The sequence below is a fragment of the Hibiscus syriacus genome, unplaced genomic scaffold (assembly GCF_006381635.1).
Source record: "Hibiscus syriacus cultivar Baekdansim isolate YM2019G1 unplaced genomic scaffold, ASM638163v2 tig00111843_pilon, whole genome shotgun sequence".
In the NCBI taxonomy this organism is placed as follows: domain Eukaryota; kingdom Viridiplantae; phylum Streptophyta; class Magnoliopsida; order Malvales; family Malvaceae; genus Hibiscus; species Hibiscus syriacus.
In genome coordinates this window covers 356,639-374,563 of record NW_024063198.1, presented here as the reverse complement: position 1 = coordinate 374,563, position 17,925 = coordinate 356,639, and the positions used below count along the sequence as shown (strand labels likewise).

Below are 17,925 nucleotides of genomic sequence, written 5' to 3'. Positions count from 1 at the left end.
TATTCAATAAAATTATTGAAAATTCGTAACAAATTAAAATTCTCATATTGGGTCTGTATATAATTTTTTTGCACGCGCTTTCTTTGATAAAATAAACATATTTTTAGTTTTCGATGTCCGGTTGATGCATTTCAAAATATGTTGAAAAGCTAACTAAAAACCGGTCATATTTCAAGAAGACATCGTGACTTGGAAATACACGAATCTCACTTGAAAATTTGTTGCAAATCGGATGATGTTTCATGCTTTAAAATTCACTCTGATAAAAAATATTTAGGCCTTAAAAAATAGTCCGGACAAAAATCGGGTATTACAAATAGTAAAAGCTTTCTGATTAAAGATGAAAGAGTAATGATGAATAGGTGCGCGAATAGAATCGTATCAATTTTACTATTTACAGTTGTAATGGTATAATTTTGATATGATTATATATGATTTATCCGTATAAGTTTATAACGTTTACTCATATGGTAGGTTGCATCACCGACTGGTTCATTTATATCAAATGATAATATACGATTATTAAATCATCCATTGATTTAAATTTATGATTGTATGAAGGAAAGGGAATGGAAATAGGAAAGAAACATTTTCTATCACTTGAAGACAACTTCATATTTGTCAATGACTCTTGTGTTTGTTTAGTTTTCTTATTATTAATTTAGTCAAACCTTAATCTTTTATTATTAAGAAACCATAGGAATACAGGTAATGGTGAATCAACTCTATAACCCTTAGCTGATCAACTAACAATCTGAATACATTTTATTATTTTCTTCTGATTTGTCTTTTCCGATCAGAACATCATCGAAGAAAACAAAAAACAGTGATAAACAAAAATGGAGTGAATTTATGGAGCTAATGGTTGCTATCCATTATCATCTTTCCTTTAAGTTTTGGTGTTAAACTATATATATTTATATATATATTCTGTCAACCTGTATGTGGAAAACATGTGTTGGTTGTGCTTGTTTATTCTGTCACACCCTATCATCTTTCCATACAACTCTCTTCGGAGCTTCTTATTTAAACCATTTACTTTTCTTCAACTGTTGTTCAAATTTCGTATAGATCTCTCCAGGCGTCATCATACCATTGCTGCGGGCGTTTCGGGATGGACCATCGAGAGAATCGGTTCTCTATCGAGTTGCAGGAATCGGACGAGCTGGTTCCGGCGCTCCTCAAACTTCTAACATCCAATGAAGTGGCTGAGTTTGATGATATCATAGTGAGTAACACTTACATCTTCTATGTAACACCCATCTCCGTATATCTTTCCGTACACGAGATATAGATGTCACATCACTTTTAAAACAGTGTTCCATTTGAAAAACCCTTAAAAATTTTGTCTTGAAATTTAAAACTAAAAGCATTTTTATACAACAAGAAAAAGTCGTTGAAACTTATTTCCCAAAGTTATCACTTTAATTACATTCTAGAGCAATTTTTCTTAATTTTGATTACATTCCAATAATTTTTCAAAATAACATGATTATCCTACTGTTACTGATGAGAGTCAACCTTAGATTGATGATGCTGCTCCTGCTCCCAGTACCCGACTAGTCTTTGATGTTACATACGCGTGAAATCAACACACATTATGTATATACTTAGTGAGGCATAATATTGTAAAGAATCTGCAATTTATACATAAGTATTTCATGACTATTTAATGACGAACTAAATCGCATACTCCATAATGATCAGATAAAATCCTTCTCAGTTAAACCAAATTTTACTTTCATACAATCATCGAAATCATTCTTAGAAGTCCCATCATACCTATCCTTCTGTAAATTTTTCCCAATTATTCTTTAATTGTCCTATGTACGTTAAATGAGAAAGTATTGTACATGTATTGCACCAAAGTGCCAAATGGTCCTTTATCTTTTATAATTATCATGAGTGATACTTTATATACCATTAATATACCGCTACGTATTTTCATTTGTGGCATCCTTTCATGCCAATTATGCGTTGTTCTTCATCTAACTTGTATTAGTGACACCTTCTGTCAAATTGCACCATTAGGCATTAGTCTTTTATCCTAAAGGCATTTAACCTTTCTTCTAACTTGTATTATTCATAATACCAATTAACTCTTTCAATTCATTATAACTTCTATAGTTTGCACACGTAGTGCCAATACGATAATTCATAAACTTATTATGTATTTCTTAGCTTTTGCACACAAAGTGCCCATATGGAAATTCATAAACTTATTATGAATTTATTAGCTTTTGCACACAAAATGCCCATACAGAAATTCATAAACTTATTATGAATTTCTTAGTTTGCACACAAAGTGCTCATACAGAAATTCATAAACTTATTATGAATTTCTTAGTTTTGCACATAGTGCAATTTGGTAATCACCATACATATATTAAGCATCATGCATCTATAACTATCATAACATATAAATACATAATGAATGTACTCACTCGGCTTGCCTCGTTATTATATCCAAAATGCAAATCTGACTACTCAGCTACTTTATCTTTGCCTTTCGTTTTGATAGACTCGAGAGTTTGATTACGATCTACATAAGTATCCATTAAAGACATATATCATATTAAATGTTAGTATATTCCCTAACATTTATACTTTAATAATATTCGCAAGTACTAATATTTAAATTTCTATAACAATTTCAACTTATCTTATACTTTTTGTCTGAATCACTATTTCAAAACATTTTCTCATCTTTTATTATTTATTCAAATAAATTCTAAAATTTTAAATCTTTTCAATAAAATCACTGACTTGATATTTGGGGTATTACAATTCTCTCCCTTAAGAAAATTCATCCTCGAATTTAAAGACTTTATGCTTTTACCATAACACTTCAACTAGAGAAATCATTTTATTATGCAGTTTCTTGATTTCTCGACTTCAAATCCTTATTGGTTCTTTTTCATAAATCAAATATGATGGATAATTAATAAGCAACGACACGTGAAAAACATTATAGGTCTTGTCCATTTCGGTAGAGAAAAGCTAACTGATAAAATCTCATAAGGTTCAATAATTCTCAGACTCAGTCCAAGCCGCAATACTTCCTTCCAAAGCGATACTTTCGGAAAAAACTTTATCGCCTTCTTGCTATTCAATCACTTTTCTCTTTAGATCAGCATAACACTTTTGTCAATCGGAAGTGATCTTAAAAAATTATCTTGGGTAACTTTCATTTTATAATCCATTTCTTTCATTCATGAATCGAGATTGATTGAAACAATTTAGAAGATACTTAATGTTCAGTTTTTTCTCTATAGTACGTCAGACATTTTGCTAAAATTTTCGTGATGGCTCTTTTCAAACCAGGCTACCTAACCGGCTCTTTAAATCTTGGTACCTCTTGTTTCAGCTTGAATGTCTAGTCAACGGACTTAATGCCTCAACAAGAATATCTTTCTAAATTCTTAATCGTCAAGAATACAAAATCTCCCACGATAATACGAACATCCGTCGAACCTGACCTCAAAAGTCCTTAATCTCTTCACTTTCTACTTATAAAATTCTTAATAAAAAATATTCATCTTTACTTTGTAATTCTATTATTAGCTCTAATAAAACATCGGTGTCATCTTTAATTCATTCCACAGTGTCATTTTCATTCAACGCTAATTTCACATCCATAGCTCGCAAAACTAAAAAAGGTTCTGAGCAAGTACCCTCCACAACAACATTGACTTTTCCTAGAAGATAATCAATGATCACTTCATACACCTTTAAAGGTTTCATCCATCTTTTCTGTCTCAGGTTCACTCTCTTCAATTCCACTAGTATTTTAGGCATGTACCGTAACCTTACCTTTGTGCATAAGCACACTTCTTAAACTGTTGATAAATGCATCAATAAAACCACATAATCCTTACCCAACTCAAGCTGTATAAACATTGATGTCTCTATTACCATCCTCTTTCCTTTCAAAACTCTCTTGACCCTTTTTTGTTCTACAAAAGACATATATTTCTTTAAAACTTGGTTAGCAACAAGGCTAACATCGAAAAGTTTTTCACTAACTTTCAATAGTAACCAGCAAGCCCTCAAAGAAATCTGAACTTCCAGATCATTCTTTGGGAGTTTCCAATTACTACAACATAAGTTTTCTTAGGATCTCTTCTTATACCACATGCTAAAACAACCTGGCCAAAGAAAGTCATCCATGCTAACCAGAATTTCACATTGGTATATTTTGGAATACAAGTTCTTCTTTCGAAGAGTCTTGTTTAACTGTCAAAAATCTATGCAAAACCATATAGATTTATCTTTCTTTTTGCTAATAACACAATTACTTCCCAAGATGAAATACCCGGGCTAATAAAACTTTGATCAATCAACTCTTATAATCGAGCCCCTAATTCTCTTAACTCACTTAAATCATTTGATACTAAATCATAGAAACATGTTCAATACCTTAATAACCATAAACCTTGAATTACACCTCTCGATCTGGAGGTAACTCAATAAATTTATCTGAAAAGACATTCATAAATTCCCAATTTTGTGAAATTATCTGATAATTCTACTTTAATTAATTGAGTATCTATCACTTTAACCATAATATATATATATATATTCATTTTCTTCACCATCATTATCGATATCACCTTGAACGATGATTTTACTTTCTCTTCAAAACTATAATTTTCACACCCTCTGTATCTTTCTGAACTAATCATCTCTGGAGACAATCAACTTATACTCAATATGATTTTAACTCATCAAATGACAATTCCATCAAATCCATCCACCGGAAACATAGCCCTATGAATCTTTATTAAATGTTTACTAACTGTCAAACTCACACTTGTATTATAACCCGCTAGGGTTTACTGTTATCATCTAACTTGAGATTAAGTTAAATAGAATACTTTTATTTTAAAATCTTTCATTTCGTTCTCGAGGTAATCCATGTAACTTTTCAGGATCCATATAAAATATTCTCGTGCAGTTGAAACATTTTCTATCTAAACTATGAAAGTCTAATTATCCACCTCATTTAATAAGAAGACTTGACAACTTTGTAGCAATAACTTCATAGTAGTTAATGCCAAAAAGTTCTCGAGAATTAATATCGATTTTAAATAATAATTTGTTGAAGTAGGAAATGGCTAGAAAATGTTTTTCACAAATTACCTTCTACAAATAACTCAATGAGGTCCATAGAACTTAACATATATTCTTAGCAAACTTATAATCAGTTGATCCACTAATAACTCCTCTTTCTATAAACTTTTAGCAATCAATGTATTTACCACTTACTCATTTCCTCAATTATTTAAGCTTACATGAAGAAACCTCGGAATCATCTCTAGATTCAGAAATCTCCTCAAGATCCTTATCTGATTCAACTTCTCTTGGGTCGATTTTTATCTCGACCCTCTTTTCAATATCATCTACTTTATTACATTTGTCCTTAGTTTCTGACATCTATTAGGACATACATAATAATAACACTTAAGTTAATAAGGAGTGACATCAATCATACTCTAATTGACACCATATCAGTAACTTTGACAATCTTAATGGAATGTAATTTTTTTCTCAATTCAATTAAACTTGATTTCGACTGTGAATCGGCTAAACCTGTAGCTCTGATACCAATAAATGTAACACCCATCTCACATATATCTTTTCGTACACGATATATAGATGTCATATCACCTTTAAAACAATTTTTCATTTGGAAACCCTTAAAAATTTTGTCTTGAAATTTAAAACTAAAAACATTTTTATACAATAAGAAAACAGTCATTGAAACTTATTTCTCAAAGTTATCACTTTAAATACATTCTAGAGCATTTTTTCTTAATTTCGATTATATGTCAGTAATGTTTCAGAATAATATGATTATCTTACTATTACTGATGAGAGTCAACCTTAGATTGATGATAGTTGGTCCTCTTCCCAGTACCCGACTAGTCTTTGATGTTACCTACGCGTGAAATAAACATATGTTAAGTATATACTTAGTGATGTATAATATTGTAAAGAAACTGCAATTTATACATAAGTATCTAATGACTATTTAATGACGAACTAAATCGCATACTCCATAATGATCAGATAAAATCCTTCTCAGTCAAACCAGATTTTACTTTCATACAATCATCGAAATCATTCTTAGTAGTCCCAACATACCTATCATTCTGTATATTTTTCCCGATTATTCTTTATTTGTCCTATGTACGTTAAATGAGAAAGTATTGTACATGTATTACACCAAAGTGCCAAATGGTCATTTATCTTTTATAATTATCATGAGTGACACTTTATATACCATTAATATACTTCTACATATTTTCATTTGTGGCACCTTTCATGCCAATTATGCATTGTTATACATTTTCATTTATGGCATCCTTTCATGTCAATTATGCATTGTTCTTCATCTAACTTGTATTAGTGACACCTTTCTGCCAAATTGCACCATTAGGTATTAGTCTTTTATCCTAAAAGCATTTAACCTTTCTTCTAACTTGCATTATTTGCACATTTATGCCAAATGCACAGTTAGGCATTAGTCTTTTATTTTAAAACAGTTTCTACTCTAATAATTATTCATATTACCAATTAACTCTTTCAATTCATTATAATCTCTATAGTTTGCACGCGTAGTGCCAATACGGTAATTCATAAACTTGTTATGAATTTCTTAGCTTTTGCACACAAAGTGCCTATACGGAAATTCATAACCTTATTATGAATTTCATAGTTTTGCACACATAGTGCCATTTGGTAATCACCATACATATATTAAGAAACATGCATCTATAACTATCATAACATATAAGTACATAATAAATGCACTCACCCGACTTGTCTCGCTATTATATCCAAAACGCAAATCTGACTATTCAACTATTTTATCTTTGCCGTTCGTTTTGCTGGACTCGAGAGTTTGATTACGATCTACATAAGTATCCATTAAAGACATATACCATACTAAATGTTAGTATATTCCCTAATATTTATACTTTAATAATATTCACAAGTACTATTATTTAAATTTGTATAACAATTTCAGCTTATCTTATAATTTATGTCTCAATCACTATTTTAGATCATTTTCTCATCTTTTATCATTTATTCAAATAAATCCTCAAATTTTAAATCTTTTCAATAAAGTCACTGATATGATATTTAGGGTATTACATTCTAGTTTGAAGACGTGATCTTGTTTTATATGTTGTTGTTATGAATTAGTAATGTTGTTTGGGCAGCCGGAAAGTGAAACATATGTTTCCTCGAATCCGATAAATATTTCTCAACCCAATGGTCATCAGAGGAAGCTTTCTGTTTCAATCAGCATGCCCTCTTCTTCTACAGGAGCTAGCTCTGCATGCACCAACAATATTTTAAATGTTGAAGAAGATGGCAAAGGTTTCAAAGATTCTTCTCCGGGTGAGGCTTTGAGTAAAGCAAAGCCAAAAGGAGTCAAGTTCCTCTCTCAACCAATGCCCAAAGGATCAGTCTTTGGGGAGGCAGCTAATATTACACACACCAATCGACATCCTAACATTAAAAAGCTCAAAGAAAAGAGGTTCAATTCTTTCAAAACATGTTCAGGTAAACTTGAAAGACAGCTAACGAATTTACGTAGAAGGCGGTTGGGAAGTGAATCGGAAGACGACACTGCACGAAACACAAAACATGAAGCGTTACCTGTGGACCGATACTTTGATGCACTGGAAGGACCAGAGTTGGAGACCTTAAGAGTATGTTCTTATTTTTATCATCCTGTGTTGAATACTTGTCTTGTTTGAAGAATCTGAGACTATTTAGTTTGACAGGCTTCGGAGGAGATTGTGCTTCCGGATGGCCAGACTTGGCCTTTTCTTCTAAGGTATCTAATCTCTTCATTTGGTATCAGTCTAGCTAGGAGTTAGCAGCCAAGCCATTATGTGGAAAACCCTGGCCACTGCTAACTCTACAAAATTTCTTCACGTAAGCCTCACAGTAAATCTCATCCTATGGTGGATATCAATCGCTCTAGTAGCCGCTGTTTCTGCCATCTACCTTACCAATGTGGTTCTCTACTTCGAAGCTGTTTGTCGAGAGTATTACCATCCCATCGAAGTGAAATTCTTCTTTGGTCCTTGGATATCTCTTCTATTCTTAGTTCTTGGAGTGCCACCTTCGGTTGCATCGACCGTGCCAGTAGCTCTATGGTATGTTTTAATGATGCCATTTGTCTGTCTGGATTCTGGAGCTTAAAATCTATGGACAGTGGATGTCGGGCGGTCAATGGAGGCTTTCGAAGGTGGCTAATCCTACGAACCATCTCTCGGTTGTTGGGAACTTTGTTGGGGCACTATTGGGTGCGTCAACGGGGCTTAAAGAAGGGCTTATATTCTTCTTTGCAATTGGATTGGCTCACTATACAGTCCTTTTTGTAACCCTTTTCTAAAGACTTCCAACCAATGAAACAATCCCCAAAGATCTCCATCCTGTGTTCTTTCTGTTTGTTGCAGCACCGAGTGTTGCTTCAATGGCATGGGCCACGATCCGAGGCTCCTTCGATTACGGATCATGGATTGCTTACTTCATTGCTTTGTTCCTCTATTTCTCACTGGTAAGTTAGCCACTTTGCTGTAGGCTGCACGCTTAATCAAAGCTAAACTATTGTACTTGTACTATGTTTTGCAGGCAGTTCGGGTTAACTTTTTCCGAAGATTCAAGTAAGTGCAGCACTATGACACTATCCGTAGCTTATAAAGTTCAGCTCTTTTAGTTGGTTTGGTTCTGATTTCTCTTCTATTTACAGGTTCTCACTGGCCTGGTGGGCGTATACGTTCCCGATGACTGGTGCAGCGATTCCTACTATGAGATACTCAGTGCAGACACAAATGTAGTAACCAAGACTTCCTGTCCTGCTCTGTGTTGTTGCTACACTGACCGTAACAGCTCTGCTCGTAACGACTACGTTGCACGCCTTTGTCCTACGTGACCTCTTACCCAATGACATTGGCATTGCTATTAGCGACAGAAAACCGAAACCTCAAAAACAAGTGGTTCAAACTTATACGCCATGGAAGCTCAGATCATGACATTGAAACTTTCTTGAAATTTTCAAATTCTGACAGAAAGGACATAGAAGGTGCACTGAAAATTCACACTGCTGCTACATGAGTCTAGAAACTTCATGATCAGCCTTAGTTTGTTTGGAATCTTGAGCACTGTGACATGTGAGGAAAGTCCAACTGCGGAGTTGGTATCCAGTGACCATGTGTGCACAGAGAGAATAATGATTTCTGGGTGTTTTCAGAAAGCGTTGAATCTTGATTAGCTGTAAATTGCAGTGTGTATGAGACATATATTGATATAATAAATAAGTTCTTGTGATGTTCTTTAAAATAAGGGCTGGCTGTAAATTCTAGGAAATCAGCATTCATGGACACTAGGAAGTATCCTCGCATGATATGTTACTTAAAATATATTTATTTTCTTCTAGTATTCGTGTTTGATATTTATATTAGACATATGCATATAAAGATATGATTTTTATGTACATAGACAGATACATGATTTTATGTTAAGGGGATAAATTTGAACTTATAAAATTATATGAAGGCGAACTTATACTTATAAAATTTTAGGGTGCAAAAACAAATTCTCAATGGAAAATACATAGGAAAAACGTAAAATATAAGATAATTTCAAAATTTTAGGGGGCAACTACCCCACGCGCCCCCTTCGATCCATCCCTATTTAAGAATCTTTTAAATAAGTATAAACTTTTTTTTAATTAATACATATAAAACCTTTAAATACTCGTACCCAATATTCATACCCTTAATTGTATTTAATTGTACTATCTTAAAATGCTAACAATTCAACTGTGTCTTGACACGTAGATAGCTTTGAACCATATGTCCTATCTAATTATTTAAAATAAACAATTAAGTTTGCTCTCTCTATGAACCCTTCTAACGTTAACGATACTCCGGCAGCTCCTTCCTTGGATCCGGCCAACCCCAATGATACTAAAAAAGTCCGTTTTAAGGAACCAGACCCAGGTGATCCAGGCAATCCTGAGGCAGTGGTAGAAATGTATAGTATAAAATTACAGTTGCGGATTTTGTTGCGGTTGTAATGTCGCAGTTGCGGATGCTGCGGACATTACATAACGTGTTGCGTCTGTTACAGGCGTGATCTCTTCTTAAAAAATCAAAATACGTCTAAAATATTACATTTATACATTTTACAGTTATCTTTTAATATACTAATATTAATATATTCTTTTAATATTTTATTTTAAAAATAAAACTTTAATTTCATAGATAAAAATTTATTAAAAACAAATATAAATCATAGATGTGCTATCATACTAGATAATGTGTAATAACAATTATAATGTTAATGAATAATATATAAACAATATCACTAAAATCGTATCAAAGTTTTTATATTATAACATAAAAATGTTCATTTTACATAATTTAGAAAGAAAAAAAATACATAACTACAAATATAAAAATTTTATATCTTACAGTTCACCACCAAAATGAATGGCGTGACGGATCTAAAGCATTTTCATCTTCGTCATTGTCTTGATTTTGATTCCTTACTATTCGATGTGAAGAAGACATCAAATTATGTGCGTCGTAAGATGCATCATTGGTAAAAAAACATGTTGTATGATAAAATTTTATAGTAAATAGATTAGATAAAATTTTATAGTTTCATAGCAAATAGATAAAATACATATACTATTATAGTATTATAAAGTGAATTCCTCTCTTATACAAAATTTATATAACAATAAATAAACATCTAATTATGATAGTTAATGTTAATATAAAAAATTTAATTTAAAATTAATCACGTTAATTTTAGATATGAGAAAATTTAAATTAAATTAAATTTAATGTAATTTAATTTTAAAATAGCATTAATAAATTAATTAATTAATTCAAATTTAAGTAACTAATTTTAAACATAACTATTACGATATTATTAATGATATATATATTTATAATTCAGTTTTAACAATTAAATTAGAATAATTCATCTATGTAATTTTATATTTAAGATAATTTCAAGTTTGTTGCGGCGTTGTGGCACGATTTATAACGTATTGCGGTATTACGTAACAGTTTTTTACTGCAACAATCATGATACGGTTCCTTTATCGCGTTGCGTCGTGATAACCTTAAAAAACGTTACGCTGCTGTCGTTACGCTGCGTTGCGGCCGCAATTTAGTACTATGGTGGTGGTAGGAAACAAAGTCCAAGTGGTTGAGTACAAGAACCTTCATTTGATCTATTTTACGTGCAGCGGATTCAGCCATCTCAAAGACAATTGGCCCAACTTTTCCCAGAGACAGGAAGGAACAACTCAACATGTTCAAACCTTTCCCCAGTCTAATTCAAGTCCTAGCCATCCGACGCATAGCACTGCGAGTAAACCTGGGGCCACAAGCATGGAGGTCTTTAACCGACCGGAAACCAACCAATACAGGCCACGGATGATAGTCAAAAGACGCCGGCACCATGCCCCAACGGATACTTCCAAAACAACGACACCAATTATGGAAAATGTGGATCCTAGGGTGAAATCGGGGGGGACAGAATGTTTCTTCAAACGTGAAAGGAGAGAATATGCGAGTTCAAGAGAATACCACGCCTGCCATCCGTTGTGTACTGTTTCCAATAATAATCCCACCAATCAAATCCCTCTAAATCTGTCTAAATTCTCCCTCCTTGCAGATAAAGGCAAGAATGCTTCTAACACAAATGGTAACTTGAAGGTGGCCATAATCGACGCATTACTGTCCAAAACACCCCTAAGACTAGCAAGGTAGTGGAATCATGGATTCCGACTCACGCCACTCTACCCGTGCATGGTGACTCCCCATGCAATGCCATGCAGACTACTGAAGACACGCAAATGGGATTACCTCTGCCTGCTGAAATGGTAAGTGTCAAGGGTTCTAGTTTCATTTTAAATAATAACCCTATTTTCGAGAACTCTCTAGGGGTGCAATTTAACACCCACACCCACACCCACACCCGTAAACATCTAAAATTACGAACTATATATGTCACATCAAACTGACTAATGTTCATTATTCACAATTGCTTAAAAAATTTGTTTCTTTTAAAACATTCTTATTTTCAACTTTTAAAACTAGTTATAACTACTAGAACTTCCGTACTATTTAAAAACATAATATATATACATATATATATATATATATATATATATATATTTATGCATGTCAAATACTGATAAACTAAACTAGTCAAATTAAATCATCCTAATTTACTATTACAAATCATTTAGTCATAACTGATAAAGCAAACTGACAACATAATTATACATGCCACTACTAGTCAAAAGAAACATCAATGATCTCTTACTAATACTGATATTATAGATAATCTGTACACGATGCTTGGGAGGCTCCTCGCAAAACGTTCGTATCTTAATCAGACCATACGCATAAAAATCATCACGCGCTAAGTATAACTTAGTGAGACAATAACTCTAAAGGTGAAAATAAATAAATAAAGTATCGAAATATATAAAATCATTTAAAATAAAACAGATAGAACTTTCATAATATTCAAACCGGATATTTCATGATGTTTCATTATTAGAAACCTGAAACGAATCATCTTATGATTTTTACAAAAAATCATAACAATTCATATTAGACAGAATAATCAGTCAACATTCTTTTATAATCAGACACTTTTCAGAATTTTCATATTTCATTTTTATAGACCAAAGTATATTTAAGAGAATATAATGTATGTGAGTTAGACGAGTGTGCGCAATACATATCTCAGTGCTATCATCAGAATCGGAACAGATAATCACACACGATGCTATCACATCGAAATCGCAATATGCACACAAAGTACAATCACATCGGAATATATAATACTAGTGTACACTCTGGTACACCACAATATATCAGAATCGGAATATAATCACTCCTCCTCATGGCATGTCAATTGTACATTTGACTCTCAATATAACATGCATTAGGCTTTCAGTTCATTTCGTAAACATTTGATAAAAATTATATCAGAATTAGAAATATATTTAAATCACATTCATAAAACATGACATATGCAATTCATTACCCAAAGTCATTCATAAAACTTATTAAAACATTACGGATATAATTTCATAATCAAAACATAATTCATATATTTAAAATAAATAATTTGAGGTTGACTTAGCACAAATCATCATCAATCAAAATAATTAAATAAATAAATTGCACTCACTTTTGTCTCACTACCAAACCTTTATATAATAATCCTAGTCACGAGCTTTGTCCGTTACTTTCGGATCGTTAGGATTGTTAGGTTTCTTGTAGTCTGACAATACCAATAATAACACAAAATGTTCGAACTATGTATTAGTATTGTACTAACATAAGCTGATTTTAATATTAAAAAATCTATAAAATAAAAATCGAGATTAAATCGATATCAAACAAAATCATATTTCCATTATAATTTCCAACTTCTCAAAATACTCTTCCAAATCCATGGATATTTATTTTAATCCTTAACCCTTCATCTTTTGCTAATTTACACAAATAAAAATAAGCCACAAATTGTGAATTCTATTTTTTAGAATTCACCTCAACCTTTCCATTTAATTCATAATGGTCCTTGACCATTATGATCATTGCACGTTAATTACTAAAATTCCAGCACTTTAATAAAATACCCAAATCAATACTTCAACATTCAAAACATAATAATTTCAACCCAAACTTTCCTAAACTTTCAATTTTCAACCACCTAACTTTATAATTTTGTAATTCAACCCCAACTCAATGTTTAATTCAAAATTCAGCATACTAATAAATTTTCCATCATTCAATAATTTACCCAAACAATACCTCTGCATTTAATAACTTGCAAACAAGTCCCCAAGGTTTTAAGACCTTTCGAATTCACTTCTTCTTCTTTTTTTACCAAATTTGCAATTTGTTTCCAAACAACTTTCCAACTTAATTTACAGCATTACAAATATCAAAAATTAACATTGAAACCTTCAAATATTACATTCTTACAGTAATATCCCACAATTCCAAGAACTTGTAAACAAGCCCTTTTTCACTTTCAAGTTCCAAATTGATCCAAATCAATCTCCAAATCACATATAATACTTCTAATATCATTTTTAATCCATAGGAAAATTTTCAATATTTTCTTCCATACGGCCAAATGTTTCATGTTACCTAGGGGAAGTTTTTGTTCAATTTCAAGCATTAATTCAACCTCTTATGATTAAATTGATGCATTTCCAATCATCACAACATCAAATTGAATCAAAATCTTAACACTTCCATAAACTCTAATTAAGTGAAACCTTATATATGCATGTACAATTAATTTTAATCATTGTACATGCTTTAGAAATAATCACTAACACCAAAAACATAAAAATCCTTCATCAATTCTTTAAAATCACTTAACTCTTCATAACCCTAATTCTCAAATTTCATCACACAATCATCTTCACCATGAAATATTTATATCAACTGATAGAGAATTTCATGTAGATTAATTCTCTATCTAAAGCTTAATCCAAAAACTAATCATTTAACTTGAAAAATCAAAATACAAATCTTACCTATTTTTGCAAGGGAGTTTCGGCCAAGGTGAAGAACAAGCTGAAAATGGCTTAATTCTCTTGATTATTCTAGTATTTAATGGATAGTACACATGGCATTTATCTAATTATTTGAATTTAAAATTCAATTAACGAGAAATTACAAAAATACCATTAATGAATCTTGAAAATTACCAAATTTCATTGTATTATCTTCCAAAAAAATATTTCTTGGTCAAAGATGAACCAACTTGACTTTTACTTTCTAATTTGTCCATGCAATTTTCAAAAATTGCATTTTAGTCATTAAAATTCCATTGTTAGGTCAAATCTGAAAACTTACATTGTTTTGAGACAATTTTCTCTGATCTAAAATATGAAAATAATATTTCCAACCATTTTCTAACATCCTTCCAACTTTCGTAAAATTTTTGATTCGAATCAATTATCCGATTTCAATACCGAATTTCATTGCTTTATAATTTTTAACAAAATCCCGTAACGAAAATCTGATTCCCACAAAAATTCTTGTTTTAAGCCAAACTATTCATTTATGGGCTAAAATATATAACTTTTCAAAATTACAATTTTGGTCCCTAAACTTTTTGAAGTTTATATTTTAACTACTAAACTTTCAAAACTTATATTTTAGTCTTACACAAAATTTGGGGTATTACATGCAGGGCCTTAGAATGGATTCCTCACTTGACTCCAAGACCTATACAGTGATAGGCTTCATCAAGGGAACCCTTCATATTTCATCTTGCGCCAAAACCGAAGTTGTCACAAGCAACCCTCGTCGTTCAGTTGCTCCTAAAGAGCGGGTGTCCCCGTATGTCGTCCGAAACAAAGGTGCCAAGCTGTAAATAAAAAATTCCTCTTAACATAATATTCATGAAGCCATCAAGGTTGTAGTTCAAAAGCATTGATAACTAGGATGGTTCCCAAACCATGACAACAGACCCGAAAATGAACAGTTCGAGTGGTCTCCAATAATGGTTTTGCCTCTCTTATCTATTTTGTTATGGATTTCAAACTTATAATATGGAATTGTCAAGGTTTTGGTGGACATAGGTTTCCAATGATTTTTAAGGAGTATTCTTTGGAGCATAAACCTGACATGTTTGTCATCATCGAGTCTAGTATTAACGGAAGCAAAGCATACCAAGTTATATCAAAGTTGGTTTTTAAAAATTCTTTCCGAGTCAAAGCGACTGGATTTTCTGGAGGGATTTGGATGCTCTGGAATCATTATATCTCAGTTGAGGTTCTTATGGCCCATCCACAATTCACCCCATCGAAGGTTCACAATGGTCATTGGCCTCCTTTCTTTGTTAATTCCGTCTATGATCAGTTGGATAAAATAAAGTGCAAAGCCCTTTAGAGAGTCCTCGGTAATTTCCATATAGATAGTGGGAGGTCATGGCTTCTTGCGGGTGATTTCAACGCTATCCTTGCTAGCAACGAGAAAAGAAGCGAGCGCAGGAAGGGTACCGATTGTAAGCTGTTTTAGGAGTTCTTAGATCATTATCACCTTGTCGACTTGGGTTTTAAAGGGCTGCCCTTCACCTGGACGAGAGGTGGTGTTTTTGAAAAACTCGATCGTATGATGGCCAATAAAAATTGGACTTCTTTCCCCGACTCGACCATCGTTCACCTCACTAGAATTAAGTAGGATCATTGTCCAATAATGATTCATTCGACTAAGGCTCCCCAACCAAGCTCCAACGACCTTTTCGCTTCCTTGCAAGATGAACCAAACATCTTGATTTAACAGTTTTATCAACAGGAAGTGGTCTAACGAAGGTAACATTCTTAACTTCGTGAATAATATTTCTAATGCTCTCAAAAATTGGAACATGAATATTTATGCATATCATCCAAAAGAAGAGGAAGCTTAAGGATAGACTCACGACTTTGCAAAAAGAGATGGATCTCAATGTGAATGAGGACCTAGTTCTTGAGGAGATAGAAACTTGTGCAAAGTTAAAGGACATCCTCGATCACGAAGAGCTCCTATGGCATCAGAAATCCCAAAGGACCTGGCTCATGGAAGGTTATAGAACATCAAAAGTTTCCATGATTGTGCCTTTAGTCGATGCAAGTCAAACCGGATCCTAGCTTTGAAAGTTAGCAGTGGAGAGTGGTGTTACGATGATGAAACCCTTCATCAGGAAGCCACTAAATTCTTTAAGTTTCTCTTCCACGATGATGGTATCAATCCAATCAGATTTTCTAGTAGGTGTGTTTTCCCCGCCTTTCCCAGATGGATTACAACATGCTTGATTCGACTGTCTTTGATGAGGAGATTAAGAGGGCTCTATTCGACATGCCTTCACTCAAGTCCCCCGAGAATGATGGTTTACACACCCTTTTTTTCCCAAAATTAGCGGCATATAGTGGGGAACTCAGTTTGTTCCTGGGCCAGAGGTATTTTCGAGGGTAACTCTATTGAGCTGAAGCTTAACAAGACCCTTCTTATCCTCATCCCCAAAATAGAATCCCCTGAGACTTTCAGTGATTTTCAGCCTATTAGCCCGTGTTCAATTTTGTACAAACTCGTGATGAAGATCATTGCCATTAGGTTCAAGCGCATATTTTCGAAGATCATCGGTCCTCACCAAGCTAGTTTTATTACTGGGCATAATATCACAGATAACATCATCATTGACCAAGAGATTGTCCACTCGATAAAAAAGAAAAAAAGGAAAGGCGAATTGGACGATGATTAAAGTCGACTTAGAGAAAACATATGATCGTGTGAAGTGGGACTTTCTCTCAGACTCTATCAAGGACATGGGCTGCCCTGCCAATATCCATCATATCATTATGGACGCCGCCATGTCTTCCTCTATCCAAATTCTTTGGAATGGCTCTTTGTCTGAAAACTTCAAGCCATTTTGGGGTATTCATCAATGGTGCCCGCTTTCGTCATATCTCTTCGTTCTTTGTGTGGAGCGCCTCGCCCACAGTATCCACTATGCTATGGACTATGACTTATGGGAACTTATGGTCTTGTCGCGCGAAGGACCCAAACTTTCCCACCTCTTTTTTGCAGATGACCAGATTCTGTTGTGCAAAGCTTCTATGATTCAAACCTCCCTCACTGGCACCATCCTCGATCAATTTAGCGTATCCTCTGATGAGAAAGTCAATTATAGTAAAACTAAAATTTTATTTTAGGAGAATATCGATAATAATCTAGCTGATCGCATTAGCTTGTCTCTGGAGTTCCAAACGTTCCAGTGATCTTGGCAAGTATAAGGGTTTACCCTTATTCCATAGTTGAGTCACTACAACAAAAAAGAGTTTTAGCGGCGCTTTTTTAGTCT

The 17,925-nt window shown here is 33.1% G+C and overlaps 1 pseudogene; it reads left to right on the top strand.

Moving 5' to 3' along the window:
* The first annotated feature begins 1,114 nt into the window (after positions 1 to 1,114).
* LOC120172154 lies at positions 1,115 to 9,153 on the top strand (annotated as a pseudogene).
* Positions 9,154 to 17,925: the final 8,772 nt, after the last annotated feature.